Source organism: Erythrolamprus reginae, chromosome 3 (assembly GCF_031021105.1).
Source record: "Erythrolamprus reginae isolate rEryReg1 chromosome 3, rEryReg1.hap1, whole genome shotgun sequence".
Lineage (NCBI taxonomy): Eukaryota > Metazoa > Chordata > Lepidosauria > Squamata > Dipsadidae > Erythrolamprus > Erythrolamprus reginae.
The window spans coordinates 70,692,296-70,698,295 of record NC_091952.1 but is presented as its reverse complement, the minus strand read 5'-3'; the positions used below and the strand labels follow the sequence as shown (position 1 = coordinate 70,698,295).

The window sequence follows — 6,000 nt, the reverse complement described above, 5'->3', positions numbered from 1 at the left end:
ATTGGTTCTCTTTTTTAATCTCTCAAACAAGACAGCAACTTTTCATTTAACTACCTTTTAATGGCAGGGGGATAACACAAAAAGAAAAATAATAATTCTAGTTGATCCCAGTTAAGAGACTACTTTTTCCCCTAAATCTACATCTAAAATTAATCTTGCAGACAATCAGGGATAACTCCATTCATTCTTGTATTTAAAAATTTACCTGAAATTTACCCATTATTTTTTCAGCAGGCTGCCAAATACAAATTTGGAGGACACAATCTTATAGATATTCTCACTCTGTCAAGGGCCTTGGAGTAGTGTTCCATTGACTTTCGCAGGGGATACGTTTCAAGACCACACGCGAAAGTCAAATTTCCGTGAAGTGGAGACGCTCCCTTCCTTCCTTCCTCCCCTCCCTCCTCAATTCCTGGTTTTGCTTACCCCCAGAACCTGCAGGGGTAACGGTGTGGCAAGCTGGGGGCTTTGCAGTGCTCGCTGCCGGCGTCATCCATGTTGGAGGTAGCAGCACCGATGCTCAAGGTCAGGGCAGGGGAAGGGGAACCTCAAAGCAAGAGAGATCTAGGCCAGGACTCAAACCTGGGATTCCAGGCTGGTCAGCTGGGAGGTCAGACACTACTACTAAGGGAGATGGCTTAGGTGGGTGAGGGAAGAAGAAGGCGGTGGCGGCGGGCAGCAGTAAGTGATGATGGTGGAAAAAGAGGCAGCTACGCCCTTTGGCGCTTGAGGTGACACTGAGCTGCGGGCAGATGCTACCAGAGGCTTCAAGTGGAGCGTACCAACGCTCTGAGAATTAAAGGGGAGGGATCGTGAGGCTGGGGCGGAAGTGGAGCTTTTATTTAAAGAAGCAGGACATCTGGGGCGGGGAGGAGAGTTAAAACGCACAGTATATTGGGCGGCCGCTGAAAAACCTGTGGTGTTAAAAAAAAATGCGGAGTATTTTTTCCATTAATATTTTTTGAAATCCTATGGTATAGCCCTTCTGCAAAAGTCGGACCCGCGAAAGTCAAGGGACCACTGTACTCATATACTGTATAATGATCTAAGTGCCAGAATCAACTGTAACAACATTGTCAAAAAGGCACTAAGAGTTAATTAATCTAATCCTATGTAGCTTCTTCTCTGGCAATATTAATCTATTAATCAGAGCATACAAAACATTTGCTAGACCAATTTTTGAATATAGCTCACCTGTCTGGAACCTGCACTGCATATCTGTTATCAATACCAAAAATATTTCACAACAAGAGTTCTCCACTCCTCTGCTCGCAACATAATACCTTATTCCACCAGACTTGAAATTTTGAGTTTAGATAGCCTAGAACTTCATCACCTTTGATCTGACCTAAATGTAGTTCACAAAACCATTTACCATAATGCCCTACCTGTCAATGATTTCTTCAGCTTCAACTGCAACAATGCACGAGCACACAATCGATTCAAACTTAATGTAAACCGCCCCCACTCAACGGCAGAAAATACGTCTCCAGCAACAGAGTAATCAATGTCTGGAATGCACTACCTGACTCTATGGTTTCTTTCCCAAACCCCAAAAACTTTAACCTTAGATTATCTACAGTCAACCTCACCCCATTACTAAAAGATCTGTAAGGGGTATGCATAAGCGCATCATTGTGCCTACCATCCCTGTCCTACTGTCTTATTGCCTAATTTACCTGTACCTACCTTGCTAATGTTTATGTTTATCCCAATACCTATTGCCTTGTACATGCTTGACAAAAATAAATAAATCAATAAAAAACAAAATAAATAAACTTTTTGGGAAAGAAAAATATTGATTTCTACTGGAACAATAGCCTACTTCTGGACATTACCTTCATATTGTCTTTGATCCAGGATGATCAGGAATTGAGGCTCAGCAACTTCACGATTGGCTATGCTTGAAAATAGATAAGTCATGGGAATCAGACTTAGAAAAGTCTGGGAGGGTTGGGAGTTGAATCTTAGTTGAATCTTAGTGCTTTCATATGATCCAGGGGCTAGATAAGACCACGTGGAGCTTATTGCACATAAGATCAAACTTATACATTTGGTTAGTCGTTGCTCAGAGTGACTGAAAGGGATAGTCAGATGAACAGTGTACCTTTCTCAGGAGACTAGGCCAGGAATTATCCTAGTATCGCTTTTTCCACTAACCAAATTGGTCATTGGTCAATGGAACAAGCTTGATACGTGAGAGTTGATATCTTAGAGCAGTGATTTTCAACCTTTTTTGAGCTGCGGCACAGTTTTTACATTTACAAAATCATGGGGCACACCACCAACCAAAATGACACTCTAACACAGTACATATTATACATATAGTTAATAATATGTAGTTTCTAAATGTATTTATACACTTAGTGTGAAACCTGGGCCTGTTTTGATGAACACAAAAGGGATATCCTGGCAGGAATGATAGAAAGACACACACAAAGCTCTTCCTCAACAGTTCTCAGTCTCTCTGTTTTTAGTTTTTATCACAGTCAAGCTTGAGAATATCAGCTCACATAGATATGTGGTTGAAAATTTGTTGGCCAGAATGGGGAACTCCTTGGCAACAAATAACCAAAAACTGTCCAAAGGAAGATAACCAGCTGAGGCTGAGGCTTCATCTAGTGGTGGCAACATTTACCTCCAGTCCTGACCAGGATTAGAAATCGGGACCATGGTGAGGAATAGCAGCTTCAACTACTCACCATGGCCACACAATGACAAGTATGCGGCAGCGTGAGTGGGGACCTTCCTGGGTGTGGATGAGAGGCCTGCTATTGGTTCATCGCTAGTGGTCGGGATGAATCCTAGAAGGTGATTGGTCAGTGAGCATTCTTTGTGCCTCCACTCTTCCTGTCGCTGATAGCTGGAGGGATTGTGAGGGGAATGTTTATGTTCGGATGGAGATGGCTGGCGGAGGGCCAGATAAATGGCCTCGGCGGGCCATATCCGGCACACGGGCTGTAGTTTGGGGACCCATGTTTAATTTCCCCATGGCACACCTGACCATATCTCACGGCACACTGGTTGAAAAACACTGTCTTAGAGGCAGCAATTTCACTTCACTATTGGACATATCTAGGCATTGGGCAGATTGCTGTCAGCAATAGGGGGGCTATGATAAATGGCTGGACCTCATCTGTTTGAGGAAATTAAAAAAAACCAAGTTTATCACAGGTTTGTTTCACTAAGTCATCGCTTAGGTGCGAATGACAAAATGTCATAAATTATCTTCCTTATTAGTCGGGATGCTGTTCGCCAGCAAGAAATGTAACTAGCCAACAGACAGTTTACCCAAAACTGGGGGAGGCCTGTCCCTTACGGTTCCCAGCTAGTTCAGGTAATACAAAATTGAGCAACCTGCATTGTATCAACAGTCCTCTTTTTTTCCTGGTGACATGCCATCCACACTACCCCAAGTTCAGGCTGATGCCCTTAGGCCTGTCTTCAATGAGTTTCAAAACCTCAAGTTCCAACATGCATGATTTTATAATGCCTGCCTTTACCTTCCATTCCAGACTAAAGGACCAATTACTATAATCTTTCCTTATAGGGAAGGTCCTGTATTATTCACACATTTGCCTCTCTCTGCATCTTTTCTATTTTTAAAAAAGCATAATGACCCATTCTTTACAAGGTTTAACACTCCAAATGTATTTTCACTATAGATTAGTATAATAATATTATGTCGGCAATCCTATTTGGTTTGCGAATAGAATTTGCTTTTCTTTTTTCTTTTACTTTTTTTTAATCCATTGGCACTTGACTTACAAGCCTGTCCTGGTCCTGCTGACTTCATCTCATTTTCAATCCATGAATGAGAGATACTATAGCTTATTCTTTGCTAGGTATCATATCTGAGACCTAGCAAAAAATAAGTCCTGGGCCAGCTTCAAGGTACATCAAATTCATTAGGATCTGTCACACATTACCTTGGGCAGCAGTGAGGTGAGTAGCCTGATTTGAATTAGAGCAGTGATGACGAACCTTTTTTCCCTTGGGTGCTGAAAAGCAGGTGTGCACGCTATCGTACATGCGCAAGTGCCCACTCCCATAATTTAATGCCTGGAAAGGGCGAAAACAGCTTCTCCCACCCCCCCAGAGGCTCTCTGGAGCCCAGAAATGGCCTGTTTCTCAACTTCTGGTGGGCCCAGTAGGCTCATGTTTCATCCTCCCCAGGCTCCAAAGTCTTTCCTGGAACCGGGGGTGGATAAAAAATGCCCTCCCACATCCCCCTGGAAGCTCTCTGGAAGCCAAAAACGCCCTCCCTGAGCCTCTGTGCAAGCCAAAAATCAACTGGCCAGCACACACATGCACGTTGGGGCTGAGCTAGGGCAACGGCTCGCATGCCAGCAGATATGCCATAGGTTCGCCATCACTGAAATAGAGTAACCAACTGGGTATAACCCACTTCAAGCAGCTAGTTTCCCTGCAAAATAGGTTACAGCGCCTCAAGTCAATGGGGGGTGGGGGGAGCCCACAGTGTGCGCTCCGCAATATATACCATACTATGTAAATCCTCTTCAGAGGACAATCAGAACTGCATAAAAAACTGCTGCCAACCTGTCTTCTATTGAGGTCTCGTATATTGCACGAGTTAAAAAGAGGGCTGTGGAAATATTTACTGACTCCTCGCATCCTGGACATAAATTATTTCAACTCTTACCCTCGAAATGACTCTATAGAGCCCTGCACACCAAGACAACTAGACACAATCATTTTTCCCCATCATTCTGCTAAACAAACAATTCCCTCAACACTATCAAACTATTTGCTAAGTCTGCACTACTGTTACTACTAGTTTTTTCTCATCATTCCTATCACCCAGCTCCTCCCACTTATGACTGTATGACTGTAACTTGTTACTTGCATCCTTAAGATTTTTATTAATATTGTTTACTGATTGCTTATTTGATTCCTATGACAATGATTAAATGTTGTATCTTGTGATGCTTGACAAATGTAATCTTTTTTTAATGTACACTGAGAGTATATACACCAAAGACAAATTCCTTGTGTGTCCAATCACACTTGGCCAATAAATAATTCTATTCTATTCTGTTCCGTTCCATTCTAACAATGTATTCATTTTCTCAATGCATATCACTGTTTTTTGTTTCTGAAACTTAAAAGCTCCCTGATCGTTGTCATAATACTTGGAGAAATTACAGGATATGTTTTCACCCTGAACCAGGGTTAGGCAGTTGGCTCTTCTATGACTTGTAGACTTCAACTCTCAGAATTCCTGAGCCAATCATGCTAGCTCAGGAATTCTGGGAGTTGAAGTCCACATGTCATAGAAGAGCCAACTTTGCCTATCCCTGCCCTGAACGAATGCTGCCCTTAAATGAAAAAAGAAAAAAGGATATCAGCAACCTATTTCTCGCTCCCCTTATTTTTCCCAGCGCTCTTCCAAAAGGAAATCGATATCTCTGAGCTCTTTGTAAGGCTCCTTTTTCTTCGGAAATCCATAGCTCGGCATTCTCGTCACTTGATTATTTTCCCCTACCAGTGACAAGTAGATCGGTTATTCGGTGTTCTTCGTCAGGGCTGTTCGTCGATTCGCTCCGCGTGTAAACACGGTACGGTAGAGGGTGTGCACGTTTTTGTTAGCGGCGCAGACGTGGAAGTGCACCGGAGGGGAAGCGAAGCTGTTATCATTGGTTCCTACTTGTCACCTTGAAACCAAGCAACCTTTAGGCTCCAGGTACCAAACCGCTTGGTGGGACGTTGGGAAGAGAAGCCCATCCTTTTTCCGTGTAACTTGCCGGCTATTATTTATTTTCGTGGCGTCAGGAGGGTAAAGAAGAGCATCGTTAGCTTATTAGGTATTAGGTATAACATTGATGCCCGGCTTTTCCAATAGAGTTTTTGATAAGCGGGTTCATTCATGGGGAGCATATTTTGTCTACTTGCCATGGTTTTAAACCTACCGGTGGGTAAGGCACAATAGTTCGTGATAATACAACAGATTGGTCTAGGGCAGGGTTAGGCAAAGTTAGC

General features: G+C 43.0%; 1 protein-coding gene across 4 annotated transcripts in view; it reads left to right on the top strand.

Annotated features, from left to right (window-relative positions):
- The first annotated feature begins 5,544 nt into the window (after nucleotides 1-5,544).
- EIF2B3 (eukaryotic translation initiation factor 2B subunit gamma) overlaps nucleotides 5,545-6,000 on the top strand; it is a 135,604-nt gene continuing 135,148 nt past the window's right edge. Inside the window, exon 1 of one of the 4 annotated variants that reach the window (XM_070745800.1) lies at nucleotides 5,545-5,704. The gene's annotated coding sequence lies outside the window, so the exon portion shown is untranslated. Of the gene's footprint in view, nucleotides 5,833-6,000 lie in introns of all 4 variants that reach the window. The other 3 variants (XM_070745803.1, XM_070745801.1, XM_070745804.1) reach the window with 3 other exon arrangements.